This window comes from Chiloscyllium punctatum, chromosome 10 (genome assembly GCF_047496795.1).
Source record: "Chiloscyllium punctatum isolate Juve2018m chromosome 10, sChiPun1.3, whole genome shotgun sequence".
Lineage (NCBI taxonomy): Eukaryota > Metazoa > Chordata > Chondrichthyes > Orectolobiformes > Hemiscylliidae > Chiloscyllium > Chiloscyllium punctatum.
In genome coordinates this window covers 87,403,257-87,430,083 of record NC_092748.1, presented here as the reverse complement: position 1 = coordinate 87,430,083, position 26,827 = coordinate 87,403,257, and the positions used below count along the sequence as shown (strand labels likewise).

General features: G+C 40.1%; 1 protein-coding gene across 1 annotated transcript in view; it reads left to right on the top strand.

Moving 5' to 3' along the window:
- LOC140482363 (low-density lipoprotein receptor-related protein 1-like) overlaps positions 1 to 26,827 on the top strand; it is a 1,932,271-nt gene that overhangs the window by 1,443,442 nt on the left and 462,002 nt on the right. The window lies entirely within an intron of this gene.

Genomic DNA, 26,827 nt, shown 5'->3' with positions numbered 1-26,827 from the left:
CTATGGGCTGCCATGTGAGAATGAATCAGTACGCATGCGTTCTTTATCTAGGGAATGTTCAATGATGATATCTAACTTGTGTCATGGTGATGGTATCATCAGAAATTTAGTGTAATACTCAGTGCCAAATTAATGATCCAGATTGCCAATGGAAAGCTTCTCATCATGTTGAAACTGTCTGAAAACTGCTTGAAATAGGGCTTTGGTAGCCTAAGAGGTTGAAATCCAAACTGTGCAGATTAAATTTACACATAATTTATCTGAACTTTTCCAATTCTTTAGAATAGCCAAGGTATGGCTTTGGAGAGATAAATCATCATTCTGGATGTGGTTCTTGGTTACCTTTGAAAGTTCAAATTATCTTTACAGTAATGCACCTCTTATATGCAAATATGTTCCCATTTTTTACTATTCTCATTTCGACATTACCTTCCCCCAAATGCCTGAAGCACTCTCAAGAGGACCTATCAAAGGGAACTATCAACAAGGGTTTTTAAACAATGTCAATTAAATCTGTTTGTAGTGTCAAGAAGATCTGTCAAAAGCAGCCATCAAAGGGGATTATCAAGCTTTCAAAACATTTAAATGTCCTGCCCTGTAAATAACTTGAAAACATCTGGGATGTTAGATAAAAGAAATTCTTGCAATTTCAGTGCCTGTTGACATAAGCCTGGGCACCATCATTACTACATCACTACTGAATGATTGATTTCACAATCACCTGTGATCACAATGGACTGTCTTTCATTTCTCAGTTTCTTCCATTCACTTTCCCATGTTCACAGCCACATGTGGTTATATAGGATCTTTGGTGTATGACGATTGATTCTAGTGCTTGTCACATTCTTAAATAAAATGTCTGTTATAAGACATTGTTTAGTTGAAGGAATGCACATGTAGTAAATGGGCTTTTATGAATGAATGCTGAAAATGTGTTGCTGGAAAAGCGCAGCAGGTCAGGCAGCATCCAAGGAGCAGGAGAATCGACGTTTCGGGCATGAGCCCTTCTTCAGGCTCATGCCTGAAACGTCGATTCTCCTGCTCCTTGGATGCTGCCTGACCTGCTGCGCTTTTCCAGCAACACATTTTCAGCTCTGATCTCCAGTATCTGCAGTCCTCACTTTCTCCTTTTATGAATGAATGTTTCAATGTGGAAAAGTTAGTAAGTGACACTTAGTACTTCATTTAATAACATCTTATTTCATCTAATTTAATCATGAATCCTGTGGTTTGGTCACAGCGGATATAAGTTGAGTTAGTGTTTTAGATTTGAAGGCAAATGGCAGTGAATGGGATGACACAAGTTTGCCTTGGAGCTTTAATGAACAGCAAGAAGTTGGGTGGAAATGCTTATTTTAGCAAGGAGCCATGAAGAGTTATACAAGCTATTTTGGGGTTTGGCTTGGAGTGGTTGCAAGAGGAAGCATGAAAGGTTGGGGACATGAGGAGAATGGGTTGATATGGGTGAACAGTGAGTCTGTCAGGGATGTAACTGTTAAATTTGGAGAGTATTTTTTTAAAGTTAAACTTCAACACAGTGCTGGTGCACCAAGGCATCCTTTATTCTCACTTAGAGCTTCCCAGCCCAAGAAGACACACCACCTCAAAATGAATATTGAACTGTTAGGACAACAATATCCTGGTTTGTGTTCATAGAATTGGGAGTTGCCTATACTCTGCAGTCCTGGTGTAAGGTTCAATGTTGCTTGGAAACTTAAAAGGCCTGAAAATATATTTGTGACTTCAAAAATTCAAAACTCATCCAATATGTATATCTCAATTAGCTTAATGAAGGGTATTTGCATGACTTGAGCTTTGCAAGTCATGTTGAGTTTTATATTTTCTTTGCAAATTGTTGCTAAGAGTTAAAAAAAAAGATTACTGCATGTAAATTGAACATTTATCACCATTTTATTTTCTAAATTCCATTTTTTTTCTTTAAACATAACTAAAACAAAATAATTTCATTTGATAACTAATCTGAAGTTGTACAGTTTTGTTAAATGTGTTTTCTCCCACCTGCTCCTTCCTCCCAGTGCACTCTCCAAGGTATGGACTGATGGCTGGGATATCACTTAGTAACTGCCAGTCACCTTCCATGATTTCACCCAAGTCTTGATTCATAAATGAGCACATATAATATGCTCTTATTTTTAAAAATAAATTGTAAAAAAGTAATGAAAGGCATGGGGACCAAGCAGGTGGGTGAGAAAAGATTTGAATACAGAACTAAGGCAGATTTGAAAGACCATCTGGCTTGTTCCTTTACTGTAATAGTCTCTGATTTTGTTTTGGCTAGATATTTGAAAATGAGAGACTGGTCAACACAGCACTTGCAATTGAAGTGCTGGTTAGTGATCAATATGGGGACACTAATACTGTTTCCTTCTCTGCTCTAGAGCTGTTGAATGAAATTATAAAATCCCTTCTTCTGTATGGATTAACTAACTGTGGAAATAGTGAATTAATGATTGAATAATCTGCTTTGTATGGCTGAAAGTATTTATAGCCAGCTGAGCCTCTCTCAGAATAATGGAGCTGTAAAAATATATGAGCTACCTTAAAGTATGCTCTAAAACATGGCTTCGATGAAATATTGGTGACTATTACTGTATTTTAAAGGGCAAACCTCTGGTGTAAGCATTGACTTTGTTTCCAGTTTATTTGTTATGTTTTCCACATTTTATTTCTGGCCAAAGTAAAATCATATGAAATTTGAGTGTAGACGTAGAGGAATTTATTTGTAATGAATATGCTTGTCTAATTGTATGGAATAAATTTTCTATTTCACAGATCTGGGGGACTTAAGTCTCCTGTTCATTATATAATCTAACAAACACTATCCTTTAAATGCAAACAAGGCTAATCTATTTTGTCATGTTATTATGTGGGGTTAGGTTGAATATTCATCCTGACATTATTTAAGTGACATACTTGACAGAAAGTTAGTTAGCCCAAACTGTTGGATTTTGACATGAACATTGATGGGACATGAAAAATGTTCTGATTATAGATTTCTATCTTCTTCTTACATTTGTCAAAGCTTTAAAACTAAACATAAGTGCTTCCAAGACAGTTGAAAAATATATTTGACACTAAAAGCTTTGCTTGGAGCTGCCACAGTCAAATGATGTTGAGAATAATAAATCTAAGTCATCACAGCCCATGGGAACATCACTGTATGTTGTCACATTCCATATACATGTTCTATACATATAAACATAAATTATGACTCACACCTTGTGACAAAATTATATTATTAGAAAGTTAATTTTATGGAATATGTGCACTGCTATTTTCCAACTCATCTGTTGATCACTTGGAACAGAATAGACAGTAAAATAGACACCACACGCAGTTTTACCGAGGATTATGAATAAGGTGAGAATCACCAGGACAAGAGTGCAATGTCTACTTTCGTTATTGAGATATTAAATCCTCATGAAGGATTGTTCAAGGTAGATTTTATCTCTAATGGTTTGATTCATAGGAAGAATCTAACAACTAGGAAAATATTAAACTAGAACAGCAACAAATGCTGAAAGTTTATACAAATGCTTATATTGTCTACTGTAAGTTAATCTTCTGTAAGCAGCGTACAATTCATATTTGAATTACATAATTGATGAGCTTTTATCTTCATAAATGACCAATATTAGATGGTACTGTATCATTCCCAGGTCGGATTGTACCATAATTTACATGTAAAACATAAGCAAATATAATAGATTGAATCTTCCAAGCAAAGGCAATCATTGTTGGCTTGTTACTCTATTCATTTTATTTTACCTTGGAGCAGGAATAGATCATTTGGCCCTTCAACCCTGCTCCACCATTCAATATGATCATGGTTGACCATCCAACTCAGTACCATGCTCTCGCTTTCTCTCCACACCCTCTGATCCCTGCAGCCCTATGAACTATATCTAACTCCTTTGTGAAAACATTCAGTGTTTTGGCCTCAACTGCTTTCTGTGGTAGAGAATTCTGCAGACTGTGTCTTCTTTGGGTGAAGAAATTTCTCATCATCTCAGTCCTAAATGGTCTACCCTGTATCCTTAGACTGTGGCCACTGTTGCTGGACTTACCAGTCATTGGAACATCCTTCCTGCATTTATCCTATCTAATCCTTTTAGAATTTTATTAATATCCATGAGGTCACCCCTCTGACTTCTAAACTTCAGTGAATATAGTCAAAATTGATCCAGTTTATGTTCATACATCAGCCTTGCCATCCCAAAATTCAGTCTGTTAAACCTTCATTCCCTCTATAGCCAGAATATTCTTGCTCAGATAAAGGGACCAAAACTGATGCCCAGGTGTGTTCTCACCAAGGCCTGATACAATTTCAAAAATATATCCCTGCTCTTATATGTGAATCCTTTCACTGTGAAGGCCAAGATGCCATTTGCCTTCTTCATTGCCTGCTGCACCTGAATTCTTACTTTCAGTGGCTCGTATACAACAATGTTGAGGTCATATTGTACCATTCTCTTTCCCAATCCATCGTCTTGTCTAAATCAAACTGAAGCATCTTTGCATTCTCTGTAAAATTTACCCTCCCACCCAGCTTTGTGTTGTCTGCAAACATGGAGGCATTACATTTAGTTCCCTTATCTGAATCTTTAATATTAATAATACTATCAATAATAATAATACTATCCAGATTAGTGAGTCAAAACCTTTTGAAGTGTTGGGGACATTTCTAGAGGGATCCAGATGCCTGATAATTCATCATCGAAAGTTTAAACTTTCTGGACAATTCATGAGTAATCAATGCATTGGTGCATCTAAGGGATTCTTAGTGTACTTTGCTATCGTGACTACTTTCCAATCAGACAAGACTTAAGCCATAATTTCTAATTTGAACAAAGCAGAATTCTGCTCAATTACAAAAATATAAACAATCCAAACACATGCCTTTTTTTCCAGTAATTCTTGCAGATTGATAGCCACAGGCTGGAAGTTTTTATTAAACTCTAGAATTGTGAAGTATTGGGATCAGTCCAGGATTAACAATATTTTGAATGAATTAGCTGTCTAGCCAAATGCTGATATATTGGGAAAGTTTAGGTACAAAATGACTGAGATGTCATTGAAACTTGATCATTGAAAGCAAGCAAAAGTTGCCAAATTGGGCTCATACTCATTGGAGGTTGGACAAATGAAAGGAAACCTTATTGAAACATTTAAGATTAGCATAGAAGCAGAGAAACTAGGTTCAGGAACAGGTCATTAAGGCCTCTGAGCCTACTATGCCATCAATATGAATATGACTGCTCCTCTTTCCAATACCTTACACTTACTTTCTGCCCATACTCCTTGATGTCTTTAAATTACTTAGGAGATTTGACAGGGTAAATGTGGAGAATTTGCTTCTTTTACAGAACAGTTCAGGACCAGAGGGCATAATTTCAGATTAATGGAATGCTTGTTTAAGACAATGATAGAAAGAAATTTTTTTTCTCTGAAAATCATCAATTTGTGGAATTTCTTTACCATAGAGGACTGTTGAGGCTGGTTTATTAAGTATATTCAAGATTGAGATAGACATACGTCTAACGAATAAGAGAAGCAAGGCTTTTGGGGATGAGGTAGGAAAGTGGAGTTGACAATTATCAGATGAGCCATGACTTTGTTGAATGGAAGAGCAGATTCAATGGGCTGAATAGTCTACTACTGCTCCTATATTTTATGGTCTTATAGTCTTGCCAGAGAGGGAGCACTACAAAGGTTCCTCAGGCTGATTCCTGGGATAACAGTTTTGTCGTATGAAGGGAAATTGGGTCAAGTTGGCCTGTATTCACTGGAGCTGAAAATGTGTTGCTGGAAAAGCGCAGCAGGTCAGGCAGCATCCAAGGAGCAGGAGAATCGACGTTTCGGGCATGAGCCCTTCTTCCACACAGCTCCCCTTTGAACTTACCAGTTCAGGACTGAACTAAAAAATCTCAGTTCAGTTAGACAAAGAGCTGACCACTCCCCTCTCTTTATACAGGTCACTTCTAAAGCATGACCACTTTGGCCTGAAGTCTCATCTGTTTATATACAAACAAAAGGTCTCTCAAAATCCTTTTCATCTCTGTACCAATCCAGACTGACCAGAGTCCGGCCCAGTTTATTGCCCCTGTGAGCAAAGTCAAGGACAATGTTTCCTAGAGCCAAGGAGCAGCTTTTAGAAAAAAGGGACTAGCTTTGTGACACTGCTACAACTGAGTGTCGATGGAGGAGAGACTGGATGTTTGTGGATATAATGCAAATCAAGCTTTACCCTGGATAGTGTCAACCTTTTTGAGTGTTATTGGAGCTGCATTGGTCTCAGCAAGGGAGAAGTATTCCATCACACTCCTGGCTTGTGCCTTTCAGATGATTGTCAGATTTTGGGGAGTCAGGAACTGTACTTCTTGCAGGATTCCTTGCTTCTGACTTGAACTTATAGCCACTGCATTTAGATGACTAGTCCAGTTCAGTTTCTAGCCAATGGTAACTCCCTGGATGTTGATAGTGAGGATTCATTAATGGTACTGCTGCAGAAGTTTAAGGTACAATAGTTAGATTTCTCTTATTTGGGATGACCCTTGCCTGGCATTTATGTGGCACGACTGTTACTTTTCAGCAGAAGCCTTGATATTGTCCAGATCTTGTTGCATTTAGACTTGGTTTACTTTAGTATCTATGGAATCATGAATACTGCTTAATAATATGCAGCCAATGGCTCTGGTCTTATGACGGAGGGAGGATCTTTGAAGCACCTGAATGTGGTTGGGTCAAGGATACTTCACTGAGGAATTTCTGCAGACATGTCCTGTAGTTGGCATAACTCAAGTCGAACAAGTATAACTATTTTCAAATGTGCCAGATATGACTGCAATGAGAGGTAAGTTTTCCCACTTGATTCCCATTAACTCTTATTTTGCTCGAGTTCCTTGACACCACACCCACACAAATGAGGCCTTTGATGTTGAGGGCTGTCACTCCAACCTCACCTCTGGAATTCAGCTCTTTCATCCAAATTCGGACCAAGGCTATCATAAGATCAGAACTCAAACTTGGAACCAGTGATCAGATTGTTGCTGAGCAGGTACTGCTTGATACCTTCTAATGTCAAGCAACTAAAGATCAATTGTGCAGCTGGAGAGGCTTAAAACCTTAGTAAGCAAAGTATTTCAAATCTTAGAATAAATAATTATTCTCTTTCACCAAAGATATATTAATATCCATATAAATCCCTTTCTAGCCTGACTTCTCCTTTTATGTTAAATAGCTGCTGTTGTATTGCTCTTGCTGCTTCAAACAAGGTCATTTCTTCATCTTGCCAGCTTTAGCTTGAACCACTCTCCTCCTGTTTCCAGCTGGGATTGTGACTTTCAAAAGTAGTAGCTGATAAGAAATAACAATATTTTACAAAGTTAGTGGCAATCCAGGGTTTCTCGACCATTCTTTTAATTTTCCTTCAAGCTAGTATTAAAAGCCAGTTTTGAAAAAATCCAGCATCCTGAGCAATGTGCTGGAGAGTCAATGACACTGAAGCAAGCACAGGAATAGCAATGAAGGGTAAAGTTGAAATAAATGGTTGGTAAAGGAGAAGTAAAAGATTGAAAACTGTGAACATGATTTTTCTTATGGTAGAGAATCACATAAAATTATATTATATGTCAAGCAAATATTACAAAGACCCTCTTTGATTTCTCCTTCCAGGCCAGCCTGTACAGAAACAGATATATTGACAAGACAAACCATTACCCATTTGTGGACTTAGTTAAAAATACCATATCACAGGATAAAGAGAGATTATATCCTGGATCTTCCACTGAAACCTGGAAGCTTGAATAATTTTGATCTAATTTGCACAATTGTGTTTTCCCTTTCTAATGTTGCTGGGTTTTTTTTAAACAGCATATTAATCCAATAATTTATCAAAATGGCTCTCAATGGGCAGGATTAGGGCTGTGGAATGGTTGTCGCTATTGGATTCTGGGATACAAGGTAACATCCTTGCCCGATAATACTAAAACACCTCTGTTCAAATTTAAAAAAAAAACGAATAGCCAAAGATGAATGTGATGTTGATGTCCTTTTCTCCCACAAATCCAGATGACACAAGTTTCTGCACAAAGGTAAATGCTTTATTATCAGAAAGTCGGTGAGAGATTCTCAATGTGACCAGAAGTAGCCATTCGTCTACTTATGGTGACACTTCTTCACGAATCTCTGCCCTACACACAAAGACAGTATTTTGTAAAGGAATAAACCAAAAGGTCTATCAGTTACATGGTCAAAAGTATTATATAGTTTAAGGTAGGCAATTATAAATTTACAAAGCCCATTCAATGTCGATGTCCTGTGGTAATTAGTGAATGGAATACAGAGACTGATTATCGTATTCTTCATGATCATGTGTTGATGGGAAGAGATTAAACAGAAGGTTCTTGCCTGTTCTCAATGGGGGATTCATATACCTATGCCAATACAGAGGAGAAGCAAGACAATGGGAGCAGAAGTTAGTTTAACAGGGTTATAGCCAAGGCTATCAGTCTTTCTTGGGGAGGACAAATATCTGCGTGAGGCTGCAGAGGGATCCATGTGTGTGGCTCCAATGGAATCCTTCTGTAGGATTCAGTCAGCCTCCTCCCGATTGAAATGTTCTGCCCATACTGTAAGGGGGCAGACATGCAATTTATACCACAGTGAGTCTCTTTGGTAGTGGAATGTTTAACCCTTGAATCCCAGTTTTTTTTATATTTCAAAAATATACTTTATTCATAAAATACTTTGATGATCTATACAACTGGACATGCCATACATATGTAAACATTCCATTTTTTTGCATACTGAAACAGAGTAATCATTCCTATTTACAGGTCTATACGATTACATTTTTAGCTGAGGCGTCACCAGAGCCCAAATGACTACGTGGGCCCCCTGTTCTTCTTAGGTAGGCAGATGTTACACGGTGGTCTTTCCTCACCGTGTCTTGGCGGCAGCTGCCCCAAGCTTCAGCGCATCCCTCAACACATAGTCCTGGACCCTTGGAATGTGCCAGTCTGCAACACTCAGTCGGGGTCAACTCCTTCAGCTGGAAGATCAACAGGTTTCGGACCGCCCAGAGAGCGTCCTTCACCAAGTTGATGATCCTCCAGGCGCAGCTGATGTTCGTCTCAGTGTGCGTACCGGGGAACAGGCCGTAGAGCACGGAGTCCCGCGTCACGGCACTGCTCGGGGACGAACCTTGACAAACACCATTGCATTCCTCTCCAGACTCCTTCTGCATAGGCACATTCCAGAAGGAGGTGTGTGACAGTCTCGCTCCCCTCGCAGCTGCTTCGAGGGCAGCGTGCGGTGCGGCTGAGAGTCCGGGCGTGCATAAAGGATCTCACAGGCAGAGCCCTTCTCACCACTAGCCAAGCCATGTCTTGGTGCTTGTTGGAAAGTTCTGGCGATGAGGCATTCTGCCAAATGTCTTTGACAATCTGCTCAGGGAACCGCTCGATAGGATCTGCCCTTTCCTTTTCCCAAAGGGTCTCAAGGACACTACGTGCTGACCACTTCCTGATGGACTTGTGGTCAAAGATGTTTTTCTTCGTAAACTTCTCCACGAAGGACAGGTGATACGGAATGGTCCAACTACTTGGAGCATTCCACGGCAGCGAGGCCAGGCCCATCCTTCGCAACACTGGGGACAGGTAGAACCTCAGTACATAGTGACACTTGGTGTTTGTGTACCGGGGATCCACACACAGCTTGATGCAGCCACATACAAAGGTGGCCATCAGGGTGAGGGTGGCATTGGGTGTATTTTTTCCCCCGTTGCCCATGTCTTTGACCTCCATATAAACTGGAAGATGGCCCAGGTAACTGCAGCGGCACAGGTTCTGGGAATAGGCCAGACCTGTGCCACGTATAATAGCAATGACAGTGCCTCACACCTGATGACCAGGTTTTTTCCCGCGATGGAGAGCGACCGTAGCTTCCATCTGCCCAGTTTCTGCCTCACTTTGCTGATACGCTCCTCCCAAGACTTGACGCATGCCCCAGCCCCCCTGAACCAAATACCCAGCACAGTGAAGGGGATCGAGGATTGGTTGGCCCAGTTCCTGAAAAGCATGGTCTCGCTCTTGCCTCAGTTTACCTTGGCCCCCAAGTTCTGGATTAGTGGTGCTGGAAGAGCACAGCAGTTCAGGCAGCATCCAACGAGCAGCGAAATCGACCCGTTCGAACTGGTCACACATGCACATGAGTCTGCACACCGACAGCAGATCCGAGCAGAAAGTGGCGACGTCACCCATGTACAGGGTGGCCTTAACCTGCAGACCCCCGCTGCCAGGAATAGTCACCCTTCTCAGGCTCGCATCCTTCCTGATGGACTCGGCAAATGGCTCTATGCAGCACACAAACAAGGCAGGAGAGAGAGGGCAGCCCTGCCTGACTCCAGATCTGACTGGAAAGCTATCTGATTCCCACCCATTGATTGAGACTGCACTGACAATGTTGGTGTAGAGCAGTCTGATCCAATTGCAGATTCCCTCCCCAAAGCCGATTTTGGAGAGAACATCTCTCATATACCTGTGTGATATCCTGTCAAAGGCTTTCTCCTGGTCCAGGCTGATCAGGCAGGTGTCCCACCCTCTGTCCTGCACGTAGGCGATCGTATCCCTGAGGAGTACGAGACTCTCAGCGATCTTTCTGCCCAGTACAGCACAGGTTTGTTCAGGGTGAATCATCGACCCCAAAGCAGACCTGACCCGGTTGGCGAATACCTTTGACAGAATTTTGTGATCCACATTCAACAGTGAGATTGGTCCTTGAATCCCAGTATACCTTGAAAGAGAAGTAAAACATGGAACTGATCCCTTTGTGGCTTTCTAACTTCCGCAGTGGGGGTCATAGTCTAAATGTCCCCTCTGACCACTGCTGGCTGTCATGCTGACTGATGCAGCAAACAGGGAGAATCACGAGCTGACACACACTGAGAGTGATGTTGGGCTCAGCCTTTTAAATACCTGCCTCAACTTTGCATTTCCAGAAGATTAAGATCTTTAGTGAAAAGGTCTCTGTAAAATTGTCAATCAAGTCAATTTATGCAATATCAACGGCAGGGTGAGTTTATTGTGGAGTCAGGAACTGTTGACAGGTAAGCTTAAAAGATCTCATCAACTTTGTAATTAGATAGTCCATAGTAATTTAAGTCAATTTTTAATGTAATAACCAATTATGAAAGTCTGTACTTAAAGGTTCCATGACTATTTAATTTGCCAGCATATGTGTTAAGAGGTGATAGAGCACTTTTTCCAGTTGATAAACAGCTCTCACATACTAAACATTATTGCGAGTCAAATATTAATATGTCATCTGGACCCTATGCTGTGACTTACAATTTTTAACATTGATCTAAACACTTAAAGTTCAAATACTCATTTGTATTACAGAACTTAAGTACTTCTGAAAAAAGATGCATGTTGTGGATATTTCACATCTTCCAATCATCAAGACTTTTCACAAGAATGAAATTTCATGGATAAAACCAGCACTTATACTGCGTGAGAGGAAACTGCTGATTGACTGGCAAATGGACTCTGACTGGTCGAGGCATTGTCATGGAGAATGCAGCAATGTTGATTGATAGCTAGTGGCAACATGACGGCCACTTATTTCATTGAATTAGAACAGGCACAGTGTAGGTACATGTTCTTTTTGACTGTAAAGTGCAAGGCCAGGTAACCACCAGTGCCAGCAAGTGCACCATGCTGTCAGCCTCACTAACTACGTTAAATTGGTTGTCAGCATACTTTTGCATACATTCATGATTTAGAGCAAATGTCCAAATACAGAAACACTTCTAATGATAGATCCTTTGTTGTGGTTTTGCAAGCAAGAACTGACTGGGTACAGTTAGTATTTTGCTTTTTGCAAACACCCAAAGGGACATGCTGTTTGACGTGATCTGCCAATCTTTGAGATTTATGGCCTACATTCCTGGCTTCACACAGGCATTAAAATTCATATTCCTCATTACTTATTTTTGTGATAAAATATCTTTTTGCCATGATAGTGGCATCCCTTTAATGGTGAATTACACTCATGTTGCTTCCGCATAGGAGTATGATACAGCTAGTTTCAAACATTTGCAATATTCGCAAGGGTAATCTGAGATAGACTGGGCACTCTTTGAGACCAAGTTTGATCATTTGGAGTTTTCCATGAACTTGTGTGATATACAATGAGAAATCATCTGATCAAGTATCCATTACTCATAAAATGGCTTTAATACCCCCTCTCATGCCCAGTGATCAAATGACGCAGACCCTGTTTGTGAGGTTTTTGAAATGGCCATTACAATACATATGCATTGAGTGAATTGAGCGCAGGACAGCATTCACCTGCAACTGTAGATTCAAATATGGAAACTATATCACCTACATATTGTAAAAATGTAATGAATGAGTTCATAACTTCTGTGAATACCAAATCATGCAATGGGTCTCGATCACCATAACTTCCTTAAGATATGGATTATTGAATAGGTTATCAATATCAAATGAGGATATACACAGTACATTGTTGTAGCTCTGCAACTATGTCTGATTTTCACCAAAATGAAGAAGTCCTTCACTGTGTCAGTCAAGAACCTGCTCAAGATGGGTTTGGCAGTTTACTCAACCAGTTCATGTTGTGCTGAATTAGTCATATCTGGAGATGCTGGTGTTGGACTGGAGTGGATAAAGTCAGGATTCACACAACACCAGGTTATGGTCCAACAGGGCGTATTTGAAATCACAAGCTTTTGAATCACTGCTCCTTCGTAAGGTGTTGTGTGACTTCTGAATTGGTCAGAGAACAGAAAGACTAGGAAGGGGCATAAACTTTGATCTGTTTTGGGCAACCCATGCACACATAGACACAGTGAGATGGGAGGATAAACCGAATCACATATCACCACAGCTCATTGTTCTTGCATTAGTCCAGCCAAGGTTATTTTTTTCATTTGATATTGAATAAGGCTCTCTGGTTACTCTGAGTGACAGGTTGAATGGCTACAACATTTAACCTGCGGTTCATGAGAAAATGGGGACTGCAGATGCTGGAGATCAGAGTCAACGAGTGTGATGCTGAAAAAGCACAGCCAGTCAGGCAGCATCCAAGGAGCAGGATAATCGACATTTCAGGCATAAGCCCTTCCTCCTGCTCCTCAGATGTTGCTTAACCTGTGGTTCATAAAGATGCAGATATCGAAGATATAGTCATGCTTTTGAGGATGAATACTCTAATCCCTTTTTCAGGTTATTGATATGTAAGTCCATTGTGAACATGAGGTCTCGCAATGTTGCCAAATATTCATGCAGCATATGAAAATCAGATGAGTCATTCACAATCCCACAATATCCGTGCATTCGATTGGCTGGGCACTCTTTCAAGGATTTGTCCTTCTCAGTGGACGTTGATTTGTGATGGGATAACTGGGAATTGAGGAGTCAAATGCAACAATATCTCTACCTTTCTGAGGTGGAATGAAAAAACCAGGAGGAAGAACAAATTAATTGCTTTCGGACATTACGTGGTCAGAGAGATTTATCTTGTTTAGCTGCATCTTTAGGCACATTGCTAAAACTCTTTTGCTTAAGTTTGTGGTAAGCATGAAGGGCTTATGCCTGAAATGTCAATTTTCCTGATCCTTGAATGCTGCCTGACCTCCTGTGCTTTTCCAGCACCACACTCTCAACTCTGATCTCCAGCATCTGCAGTCCTGACTTTCTCCCACAATGGTGCTGTCAAGTATTAAAGCAATGCAGTGGCATGAATGGATCACATCAAAATTGAAAACAATTGTGTATTTCAGACCAAATCTAGCATAGGGCATGGCATATATTTGTAATTTTACTCCCATTCTGCTCAATCGCATCTTGCATAAATACCCTTTCAGTCTTCGGACGATGTCTCATTTTGCATTGTCATTTGGTAATTAAAATTGACACAACCTTGGGTTTAATGTACTCTTGAAGAAATTCATAGAAATCTTTCCCACTCTTAATTTAGCTGTAAGGTGAACTATGTTGCTGATACACTCAATTTGGTCTTTGTTTTACCTCAGTCTCAGGTAAGCAAATAGTCATTTGATGGTGAAGAACATGAGTATTGGTAAAAATAAACATTTGATCAAAGCTTTTTGTCTTGCACTGATCAGAACATTTTACAAGAATGCAAATTCAAGCGAAAAAGCTCCATATATAATACATGTTCACCACTTATGAGATGCAGCTGCCAACCAAAAACACATTCTGTCAATCACACAAATGAGGAATATGATATATGAATTTCAGTATCTGTGTAATGATAGGTATGTGAGCTTGACATTCCAAAATACCGTAGACTATATCAAACACAATGTCCCTTTGACTATTTGCAATAAACAAGACACTGACCAAACCTACTTAGCCCATGCTTGCAAAACTCAGAATCAGATTCTGTAATTGGACAACTTTCACTGGCTAATCCTGAATCAGTGATAAATTACCCTGACAACCAATTTAGGATCATCAGTTGGACTCAGTGTGGTACAAATGCATAAACTGCAAGATTTAATTTGATTTTGATATATTGTCACTCATATTTTAGAGTAGAAATACAATAAAATACAGTGAAAGCTTTTATTTGTCACCGCGATATGGCACCATTTTGAATAATATTAGAATATGAGGAGAAACATGGAAGATATAGCTTGAAGGCAGTCTATCAGACCCGAGGAGAAAGTGAGACCTGCAGATGCTGGGGATCAGAGTTGAAAAGTGTGGCACTGGAAAAGCACAGCAGATCAGGCAGCATCTGACAAGCAGGAAAGTTGATGTTTCAGGCATAATCCTTTAATCAAGAATGATGAGCCAGCTCATCACCATCAATGGCGCCTACACCGTAATCCCTCCACCACCACTTTGCCACCATCTACCCAGTACCCAACAAACATCAAAGTAGTGAGCCTTAGGTGTCACCTTTGCTGCTGGTCTGATATTCCTTCACAACCGCTTATGCCTGCCAAACCAACATCAGAGTCATATCTCCCACTACTGGGCTCACTTCATTACTACCATGATGCCCTTCCACTGCCGTTTCACTGCTGCCAATGCCAAACTCAACTAATAAATAAGTCACCAATCCTTAGGTGCTATCTTTTGCTGCTGGGTTTACCTCTCTGATGTTGTCTGTATGGATTTAGCAGCTACCAATTCCAGGTTCCTTGATTGCTCAGTAAAGTAAGAAAGAGGTCACTCGAGGTCCACGCTGGACTCATTCTCTCCTGCGCCATCGGCTGCTCAAGGTTTGTGGTACATCTGCCTAAGGTTCACACCCTTGGCTTGGCTTGACCTTGCTCAAGTCCACACCCTGGCCCTGGCTCAGGTCCGTCCAAGGTCTGTGCCCTGTTGCCACTCAAGGGCTGTGGCAGGCATGCTCGAGGTCCCGTGCTAGGTTCTCACCAATGCCACTGCCATCCAAGTTCAGGACAAAGTACATACGTAAAAAAAAAGGAGGAACAAAAGGGAAAGAAAAGGTATTGGAGCAGACAAGGTCTGGTACAGGAGACATATTCTGCTCCCACTTTGGACTGGAACCAATACATGCTATACACAGCCTTTTTCATTGCAGATAGAAAGAACATATTCATGTACCGTACCTGTTTCATCTCAACAAAGTAATTGATAGTCATCATGGATGAATTTATCTGGTCAATGCACTTACTGACTAGTACCATCATGTCTGGTTTAATATTTAATGAAACCTAGCTGTGAATCAGCTTTATTGAGTACATTCTCTTTGACAATGCCCTTTTCAATCGGAATCCACTTGCTAATCAGTCAGTACGCTGGTGTTATGCAGTATAACTGTTGGTTTACCCCTTGAATTTGTATTCTTGTGAAATATCCTGATGAGTACATGACAGAAAGCTTTGAGAAAATGTGTATTTTTCTCAGATTTAAAGTCCAAACATTGGTTGAACCTGTGAACAAATTGACAGATGCATTTGATTAATTGTCCATCTGTTGAGTCTTTGAGAAAACTGACCAGATGGTTAACCATCTGTTCGTATCTCTTCAAAGACTGTATTATATTCAGCTCTGAATGGTTTAGAATCTTATTATGAATGTTTGGCTAAGTTCACATGCCAGTCCAAGGATTTTCCTCATGAGGCTGTTAAGGGGACTGAAACTTTAGTTGTTTGACTGTTTGATGACCATTTAACTGGATTGCAGGATTATGTATCTTTGAATTTGTTTTCGATTAGTCATTTGTTTATCTGGATAGTTTTCTGTACAGAAAGGGCAAGTAAGTTCTTATTCAAATGAAGTTAAATGACTGTGTGTTAATTTGATGGTTTTATGAGACCCTATGAGGTACATTTCTTCCAAATCGTTGTTGCAAGTTGAATTTGAATGAATGATTGTTTATTTTAATACCATTATGAGCATTTCAAAGAGTACTCAATTTTATTAAATGACTCACGATTTTGTCCATTTTAGATAATGAATGAGTTGGAAGGGAACATTCATGTGGAGCATGGATTAAAAGAAAATAAGGAAAATGGAGGTCCATGGGAGATATGATGGGTTCATAATGTGAGGGTTCAGGGGTTAGGAGCTGAACAATAATGATGCTGTGAATGGAGATGGGCCTAGCAACCTGCTGATTGCGGCATCTATCTATTACCCCCCACACCTCCACCCCCTTAGGTCTGCTTCAGAGTAGGCAGACTTGATTCTGGCCTGAGCCAGATTTCCAGGGAAGAGAAGGTAATAGGTTATGGCAATGGATTTGCTCAAGACATGAGAACAAAATGTTGGGGAAATGACCTGATTGGCAATTCTTGATTCTATTATGGAAATCCAGAACCTATCTCTCTGTGCAAATATATTTAAGAAGGCTGCTTTCATTGGCAGCTCTTCTTTTGCCATGGAGACAGGCAAACTCCGTGTTGTTTCTTTCTCCTGCACAGTTGGTGATGAAAAGTTAATAGATCATAGTGGAGTCTATGAAGAGAGAGATGACAATGATAAATTCTATCATTGACTTTATCCCAGTTTCTCTGCCTGCATCTTTTATGGTTGTGACATTGTCAGTCAGATTGGCAGACTTCAAGGCAGACATTATTTTTTCATTTATATAGCACCTGTTTTTCTCTGACTGCCAGGGTTTAGAGGTTTTAGAGCTGTCAAAAGAATTGATAAGAGAACTTAAGGCTCAAAACGTGATCTTATTTTTATGAGAATATGCAGCAGCTTGCATGGAGTTGCTTCACATTCCAAGCGCCTACCTAATTTCAAAATTGTGCATCAGCATTTCATACATTCATGATGTGGACTCTTCCAAACTTGTAAATGTGTTGGAGAAATTGTCAAGCACACTAAGCAATGATTGCAGTTGTCTGTCATGATCTTTTTCTCCATTGTCGTCTCTACCAGAAGGATGTATTGTGCTGTACTGAGTGACATTTGAAAGGAGCAAACCCAAATATCAGCTTGATGGCTGTAGAGTTTTCTAATGGCAGTAATCATCACTATGCTGTTGCAGAATGTGTTGTGGAACAGCACAATGGCATTTGTGAAATGATGCCGTTTGACAGAAAAATGTTAAAACAAAAACTCCAAAGGCAATCTTAGAATGATTTTAAAAGTAGGAGTTCATGAGCCAGTCCACTCACATCAACATGCTGCACAAGCTTTTTTTTGTGGAACTGGCCAGAATATTTTTTTTAGAAGATCATTGGATTTTTGTTTTGTATTAATCTGGAAAGTTACCTCCTGACACATCTGACATCACAAAGAAACCACACAGATCCGTAATAGCTGCTGTAATATAAAAATTCCCATCTCTTACTGGTCGGGCACTTTTATTCATGGGCCAGCATTTACCACCCATCTCTCATCATCCTTAAGAAGGTGGTGGTGACTTGCCTTCTTGAACTGCTGCAGTCCATGTGCTGTTGTTAGACCGATAATGCCCTCAGAAAGGGTGTTCCATGCTTTTGACCCACAATATAATTCAGAATCCGGACAGTGAATGGCTTGAGTATCCATTGCCCTTGTCCTTTAAGATAAAACTTGTTACTATTTTGGAAGGTGATGACTAATGGTCCTTATGGTCTTATGGTCTTATGGACTAAGGGGCTTTGGAGCATTTCTGCAGTGTATCTGGTAGATAGTACACACTGCTGTTACTGCTTCTTAGTGGTGGAGGGAGGGAATGTTTGGATGTGGTCCAAGATGGTACCAAGCTTATTGAGTGTTGTTGGAGTTGCACTCATCCAGGTGGGGAGTATTCCATCATACTCCTAATACGTGCCTCGTAGATTCCCGACAAGCTTTAGGGAGTCATGAAAAAGTTGCTCCTGGCCTCTGACCTGCTCTTGTCAGCACGGTAATTATATGGCTAGTTCAATTATGTTTATGGGTCAATGGTAACTGCAGGATGTTGATCGAGATGGAAATTCAGTGTTGGTAATTCGAAAGTTAAGTGGTGGTGATTAGTTTGACGCTTAGAAGATGGTCATTGCCAGATATGCGTGCAATGCAAATATATCTTGCCACTTTACATCCTAAACTTGGACATTGTCTGGGTTTTGCCACATTTGCAAACAGACTGCTTCGGTTTCTAAAGTGTAATGAATGGTGCTGAAAATTGTGCAATTACATGTGAACAACCGCACTTCTGACTTATGAAGGAGAGAAAGTCATTGATAAAGGATCTGAAGATGGTTAGGACTAGGATATTATCTAAAGAACTCCTGTAAAGATGTCCTAGAACTGAGACAATTGACCAAAAAAAAAACGTTGTACTCAGTATGAGATAACCAATGGTAAGATTTCACCCAATTTCTAATGACTCTGATTTTCCTCAGTCTTTCTGATGCAGCCTTGATGTGAGGGGAGTCCCTTTCACTTGTTCTTTGTTTACCTCTACTATCCATTTTGAATTAATTCTGTAGTACGGTCTGAGCTCACCAGCCCTGTTGGAACACAAACTGGTTGTCAGCGAACAGGTTATGGCTAGCTAATTAAGTGCTGCTCAATAGCACTGTTGATGACAGCTTTCCTCAATTAACTAATATTTGAGCCAATATGTATAGGGAGGTATTTGACTGAGTTAGATTTGACCTGCCTGTTGTGTGCAAGACATACCTAGTCAAATTTCCATATTGTTGGGTAGATCCTGTGTTGTAGTTAGACTGGAACAACTTGGGGTAGGGACTCTGGAGGTCTGAAACACATATCTTCAGTACCATTACTGATGTGTTTTTGGGGTCCATATCTGCCAATTGGAAGCATGATTCAAACTATAGCTTACACATTGTTTTCATAAGGCTAAATTTTAAAGTGCGGACTGCAGATACTGGAAAGTCAGAGTCAAGAAGGGTGGCACTGGTAAAACACAGCAGATCAAGCAGCATCCAAAGGGCTTATCCCTGAAACGTCGACGCTCCTGCTCCTTGGATGCTGCTTAACCTACTATGCTTTTCCAGCACCCCCTTTTCAACTCTAAATATATGTAGGAGAAAGTGAGGACCGCAGATGCTGGAGATCAGAGCTGAAAATGTGTTGCTGGAAAAGCACAGCAGGTCAGGCAGCATCCAAGGAGCAGGAGAATCGACATTTCGGGCATGAGCCCTTCTTTAGGAATGAGGAAAGAGTGCCAAGCGGGCTAAGATAAAAGGTAGGGAGGAGGGACTTGGGGAAGGGGCATTGGAAATGCGATAGGTAGAAGGAGGTTAAGGTGAGGGTGATAGGCCAGAGTGGGGGTGGGGGTGGAGAGGTCAGGAAGAAGATTGCAGGTTAGGAAGGTGGTGCTGAGTTCGAGGGTTGGGACTAAGACAATGTGGGGGGAGGGGAAATGAGGAAACTGGAGAAGTCTGAGCTCATCCCTTGTGGTTGGAAGGTTCCTAGGCGGAACCTCCCCCATGTGGTTGCAATTATACAAGCTTCCACCACCTTCTCTCACAGTTCATCCCATACATGTACCATCCTCTGCATGAAGAATTTGCCCCTTTGTTCTCTCTTTAAATCTTTCTCTCCTTTGCCATCTAGCTCTGGAGCCCTCACCCTGGTGAAAAGACCTTGTCTATTCACCCTATCCATGCCCCTTATGACCTTATAAACTTCTATAAGGTCACCCCTCAGCCTCTGATGCACTAGGAAATGTAGTCCTAGCATATTCAGTCTCTCCCTACAAACCTTCCAATCTATTTCTGATCTTCCTGCTTTATGATGGATGTCATGAAACTTGAAAGGATTCAGAAAAGATTTATAAGGATGCTGCCAGGGTTGAAGGGTCTGAGCTATAGGGAGATGCTGAATAGGCCGGGGCTATTTTCCCTGAAGTGTTGAAGGCTGAGGGGTTTAGAGGCTTGTAAAATGTCTACATTTATAGAGGTGTGAATAGGGTGAATGGCCAAGGTCTTTGATCTGTTGTGCAGGAGTCCAAAACTAAAGACCATAGGTTTAAGGTGACAGGGGAAAGATTTTAAAGGGACCTAAGGGGCAAATGTTTCATGCAGAGGGTGGTGCATATACAATGACAACATTTAAAAGGTGTCCAGATGGTTATATGAATTGGCAGGTTTTTGAGAGATATGGCCCAAATGCTGGCAAATGGGAATTAATTAATTTAGGATATCTGGTCAGCATGGACGAGTGGACCAAAGGGTCTGTATCTAATGCTGTGCAGCTCTATGACTCTATAATATGCTTATAAATCTTTTCTGAATGCTTTCAAGTTTAAAAAAACACCTTTAATTTAGCCAGGAGACCAGAATTGAATGCCATTTTCCAAAAGTGAACGAACCAATGTCACAATATGATCTCTCAACTTCCATAATCAATGCATTGACCAATAAAGGCAACCATGTAGGACAGATGTCAGTGGTAGGTTCTTTACTCAGAGAGTAGTAAGGGTGTGGAATGCCCTGCCTGCAGCAGTAGTAGACTCGCTAAGTTTAAGGGCATTTAAACAGTGGATAAATATATGGATGCTAATGGAATAGTATAGGCTGGATGGGCTTCAGATTGGTTTCATAGGTTGGTGCAACTTCAAGGGGCTGAAGGGCCTGTACTGCGCTGAAATGTTCCATGTTCTATGTTCACTAGCCTGTCTACCTGCAATTTCACATGAGGGAAGAGTATTGACTGATTGTCAAATAGACTCTGTTTGATAGAATGGTTGCCATAAAGAATGTACTCATTAATGCTGATTGACAGCTAAGTACCAAATTATGTTAAATTTTAAACCAGGTAGATTGACTGTGATTGGTCAGGGCATTGTCCAGATAAATAAACCAGTAAGTGGCTGTCACCTATTTTGTTGAGTTCTTTCTGTTGGCAAAGAACGGATAATGACTGCAGAGAAAATTTTAGTTTTCATCTATTGGCACTCTTTTGAATTGTTCTGAAGAGAACAAGATGGGAGGTTCTGGCAAAATGTGCCCTTATTCACTAATGAAGTCTGGATTGTGGTATTTTTTTGTTGCGATCTCAGAAAATTTGGAAAGAATCGATGCTACATCATCGAACAAGGATTACTCCGGTAGGTTTGCTTCCTATACTCTTCCTTTAATGTTGTCATCTCGTTTTGTCATGTATATAACAGGTGACAATTCTTATCAAAAAACAACGGTCATTTTCTCAAATGATAAAATCCCTATAGCCCTTTAAGACCGGAGCGATAAAATTTGTTATAGTTTTGCTACATTTCAAGTAAGCTTTAACATTCATCTGGCATTGTTTTCATGTCCTTGGATGAGAGCATTTACACACCCCTCCCCCACCCCCAAGAATCTTTTTGGCTATTTACAATTAAAGCTTTACCTTATTTTGACCTGACACAATATCTGGAGGAATGCCTTCTAATCGCTGTCATCAAGCATTTTCAATGTTTGAGGATAACAAATTCAGAGCAAGCAAACATGCTGCCTGTGCCTCTAGCCCCCCACCCCACTTAAATAATATCTTCCTCTGCCATATTTGTAAATCAAGGTTTGAGTGAACAGTGCATATGAATCAGTGCTAACTTAGCCAGTAAAGAACTGATCTCCTTGTTAAATAGTCACCCATTGAAGGAACAGAGACAACATATCACACTCTAGGACAGGAACTGGATTGTGAACAGGAAAGAGAAATCTCAGGTTTATTTATTATTTTTCTGCCCCAGGCCAGGGTTTCAGCCCACTGGCTGAGAACTCATGATTAATGAATTTATTTTTGACAGGAAGATGACAACGTATTTAAATTTTATCTTGTTCAATGTTTAAATTCATTTCCCTACTGCATTTTATGTAACCTTTTGCTCCAATATTAAGTTTTATTTTCAATGAGTCTTGAAAGAATTCTGTTTATTTGTGCCTGTTTGGGGTATGGTGGTAATTGAGGTAGACAGCTGTCATATTTCACTACTGGAGTTAATATTTTAGGAATTGATATTTATGTAATGAACTGTGATCTGTTTGACATTGGCAATCATACGCATAAACTATGAAATACTCCCATTATTATTCCATGTTTCATTATTTCCTCGACAACCCTGCGATCAGATATGACAACAGAGAGTAAAGAGGACCGGGGCTCAGCTCCAGTATATAGAATAGGCTGCCAAGCTATTTGAATGTATTTTTTTAATCTTACTAAAACTCATCTGAATTATAAATAATTTTGTAGTTTAAAAGATAAAGTTTTACCTAACCATCTTCAGCTGCATCATTAATGACCTGCTCCCCATCATAAGGTAAATTATACAGTTGTTCATTGATGATTGCACAGAGTCTAGCATCAAAGTGCATAAGCTTAAAGTAAGGGGTTGTTCATTTCAGTAAATGAAGATGAGGAACTTCCTCTTTCAAAGGGTAGTAAATCTGGTGAATTATTTACTGCCAAAGGCTGTCGAGTATGAATTCAAGGCAGAAATAGATTTTTAATCATGATGAGAATCAAGAGTTATAAGGTCGAGGCAAGAAATCTAAGAATTACCAGACCAACTGTGATCTCCATAAGTGTTTAAGCAGATTCATTGGACCAATAGCCTATTTTTATACTATGCCTTATTGGCTTATTGTAGCTTCCTGGATGATCGGGCCCTGGCATTTAGTTGGCTGGTTTTCTCATTACCGCCTGGGCAATTTTTCAAATGCTCTTGGGTCACTTCAGAGGTTTGTTAGAATCAGTCTAACCTCCTCCTTTCATTCGAAAACCCTTTCCTTGATTAGTTTCAGAGGGCCTCACACTTTGTGATTATAAAGTAATTCAAATAAAATAAAACCAATGGAATTATTGAGTGTGCCCCTGGTGAAGAACATCAGATAACATAACGCTTTATCCCAGTCATTGGGGTACTTGTGGCAGTGTGCATTGAAAATGGTCTTTAGGATCATGGGGCATCTAGTGCCCCATAATGTGTCAAAACTTCAATTGGGTCATGCACAGGTAATGCATGATTTCCTGGAAGAACTTGGACATTAAATTGAACCCTGAACCGACAGGATCTTGGTGGCCAGATCATACTGGATTCTAGAATAGAGTGGTGCTGAAAAAGCACAGCAGGTCAAGCAGCATCCGAGGAGCAGGAAAATCGACATTTTGGGCAAAAGCCCTTCACACCTAGATCACACTGGATGCAGAATTGGGTCAATATCCTCACCATCATTTTGGCAGATCTGATTTTGAGGGGAGTAGCCTCTGGGAAATGGTTAGTCACATCCATGATGAAAGGAAATACTTTGATTTGGGCAGAGGTCCCACATGCCACACTGACATCTTGCTGAATGATTTCACAAAAGCCGTTGGCAGTAAATAATTCACCAGATTTACTACCCTTTGAAAGAGGAAGTTCCTCATCTTCATTTACTGAAATGAACAACCCCTTACTTTAAGCTTATGCACTTTGATGCTAGACTCTGTGCAATCATCAATGAACAACTGTATAATTCACCTTATGATGGGGAGCAAGTCATTAATGATGCAGCTGAAGATGGTTAGGTAAAACTTTATCTTTTAAACTACAAAATTATTTATAATTCAGATGAGTTTTAGTAAGATTAAAAAAATACATTCAAATAGCTTGGCAGCCTATTCTATATACTGGAGCTTAGCACCGGTCTTCTTTACTCTCTGTTGTCATATCTGATCTCAGGGTTGTCGAGGAAATAATGAAACATGGAATAATAATGGGAGTATTTCATAGTTTATGCGTATGATTGCCAATGTCAAACAGCTGCATCTCTTATTCTAGATTGGGATTTTCCCATAAACTGGCGAATGTGATCAGTTCCGCAAAACAATATTACATTCTCATGGAGCTATGACCAATAGAAATGCTGGTTATTAAGAGCGTGGATCTTGTGCATTTTGACATCCCCAGCCATTGGAATTTTGTAATCTTGGAGTAACATTTCCCAAGGTACCTAAGCTGCACCTCTAGCTGATAGGTCATTGTCCACTCCTCATTTGCATGTCTGTGGAGGGTCTCCATTCACTCATGACCCCCTCAGTTCTAACATGACAGCAGTCAAAGACTGCTTCAGTGTCAGCAGACTGAGCTCGTGTGTTTAAACAATGGGCCAATTTGTTGGCCGTAACTTTCTCCTTCACATTTCTTTCTTCACATTCCATATCTCACTCATTCCATATTATTTGTCACAGACATGCTGGTTTTTTTTCCAATTTTTGACATTAACATATAAAAGGGAATATAGTTGTGTAAAATGCTTAGCAAACAAAAATTACCGAATCACATCCAAAAATATTTTTTACTGCCACACAATTATTGTGTCTGAATTTCAGTGCCAGTGTGATGCCACATACATAAGTCATAAATGCCAGCAATTGGTTGAATGAAAGAAAGAGTCCTTTTCTTTGGTTGCTTATAATTGATATAAAACCAACACTATTCAATGCAAATGCATTTGTAAAACCCAAAATAAAATGTCTCTTGTTTGATGTGATTCTTTAATTGGGCAACATTTGCAAAATAATCCTAATTTTGCTAATGGATACTCAAACAATTTAGAACATAGAATATGGAACATTTGGCCCCCGCGCTATATCAACCTGTGAAACCAATCTGTAACCCATCTGACCTACACTATTCCATTACCATCCATATGTTTATCCAATGACCATTTCAATGCCATTAAAGTCGGCGAGTTTACCCCTATTGCAGGCAGGGTGTTCCACACTCTTACTACTCTCTGAGCAAAGAACCTACCTCTGACATCGTCATATTATATATATATATATATATATATATATATAACACATCAATTTAAAGCTAGGTCCCCTCGTTCTAGCCATCACCATCTGAGGAAAAGAGCTCTCACAGTCCACCCTGCCTAATCCTCTGATCATCTTGTATGTCTCTATTAAGTCATCTCACAACCTCCTCTCTAATGAAATCAGCCTCCAGTCCCTCAGTTTTTCCTCATAAGACCTTCCCTCCATACCAGGCCACATCCTGGTAAATCTCCTTTGCCTCATTTCCAGTGCTTCCACATCCTTCCTATAATGCAGCGACTAGAACTGTATGCAATACTCCAAGTACAGCCACACCAGAGTCCTGTACAGCTGCAACATGACCTCATGGCTCTAAACCTCAATCCCTCTCTCAATAAAAGCTAACACACTGTATGCCTTCTTAATAACTCTATCAAACTCGGTGGCAACTTTCAGGGATCTATGCACAAGGACACCAAGATCTCTCATCCATACTACCAAGAATCTTTCCTTTAGCCCAGTACCCCGTATTCCTGTTACTCCTTCAAAAGTGAATCACCTCACACTTTTGTGCATTAAATTCCATTTGCCACCTCTCAGCCCAGCTTTGCAGCTTATCTATGTCCCTCTGCAACCTGCGACATCCTTCTACATTATCCACAACTGAATTAACCTTAGTGTCATCTGCAAATTTATTAATCCATCTTTCTGTGCCCTCATACAGATCATTTATAAAAATGACAAATAGCAGTACCCCCAAATAGCAGAACATCACTAGTAACTGAACTCCAGGATGAACATTTCCCATTAACCACCACCCTCTGTCTTCTTACAACTCACCAATTTCTGATCCAAACGGCAAAATCACAGTCAATCCCATGCCTTCGTATTTTTTGCAATAGCCTAACATGGGGAACCTTATCAAACACTTTACTGAAATCCATATACACTACATCACCGCTTTATCCTCATCCACCTGTTTTGTCACCTTCTCAAAGAACTCCATAAGGTTTGTGAGGCACAACCTATGCCATGTTGACTATTCCTAATCAAATTATTCCTTTATAAATAATTATAAATCCTATCGCTTCTAATCCTTTCTAAAAGTTTACCCATAACCGAAGTAAGGGTTGTCTCTACTTCCCTTCTTGAACAAGTGGACAACATTTGCTGTCTTCAAGTCTTTTGCCACTATTCCTCCAGGCAATGATGACACAAAGATCAAAGCCAAAAGTTCTGCCATTTCCCCCCTAGCTTCTGAGAGAATCCTCGAATAAATTCCATCTGGCCCAGAAAACTTATCTATTTTCACACTTTCCAGAATTGCTAATACCTCCTCCTTATGAACAACAATCCCATCTAGTCTAATAGCCTGTGTCTCAGTATTCTCCTTGACAACATTGTCTTTTTCCTGTGTAAACACTGATGAAAAATATTTATTTAGTGTGACTCCTATCTCCTCGGACTCCATGCACAATTCCCACTACGATCCTTGATTGGTCCTAATCTTACTCTAGTCATTCTTTTATTCCTGACATACCTATAGAAAGCTTTGGAGTTTTTCTTGATTCTACCCACCAAAGACTTCTCATATCCCC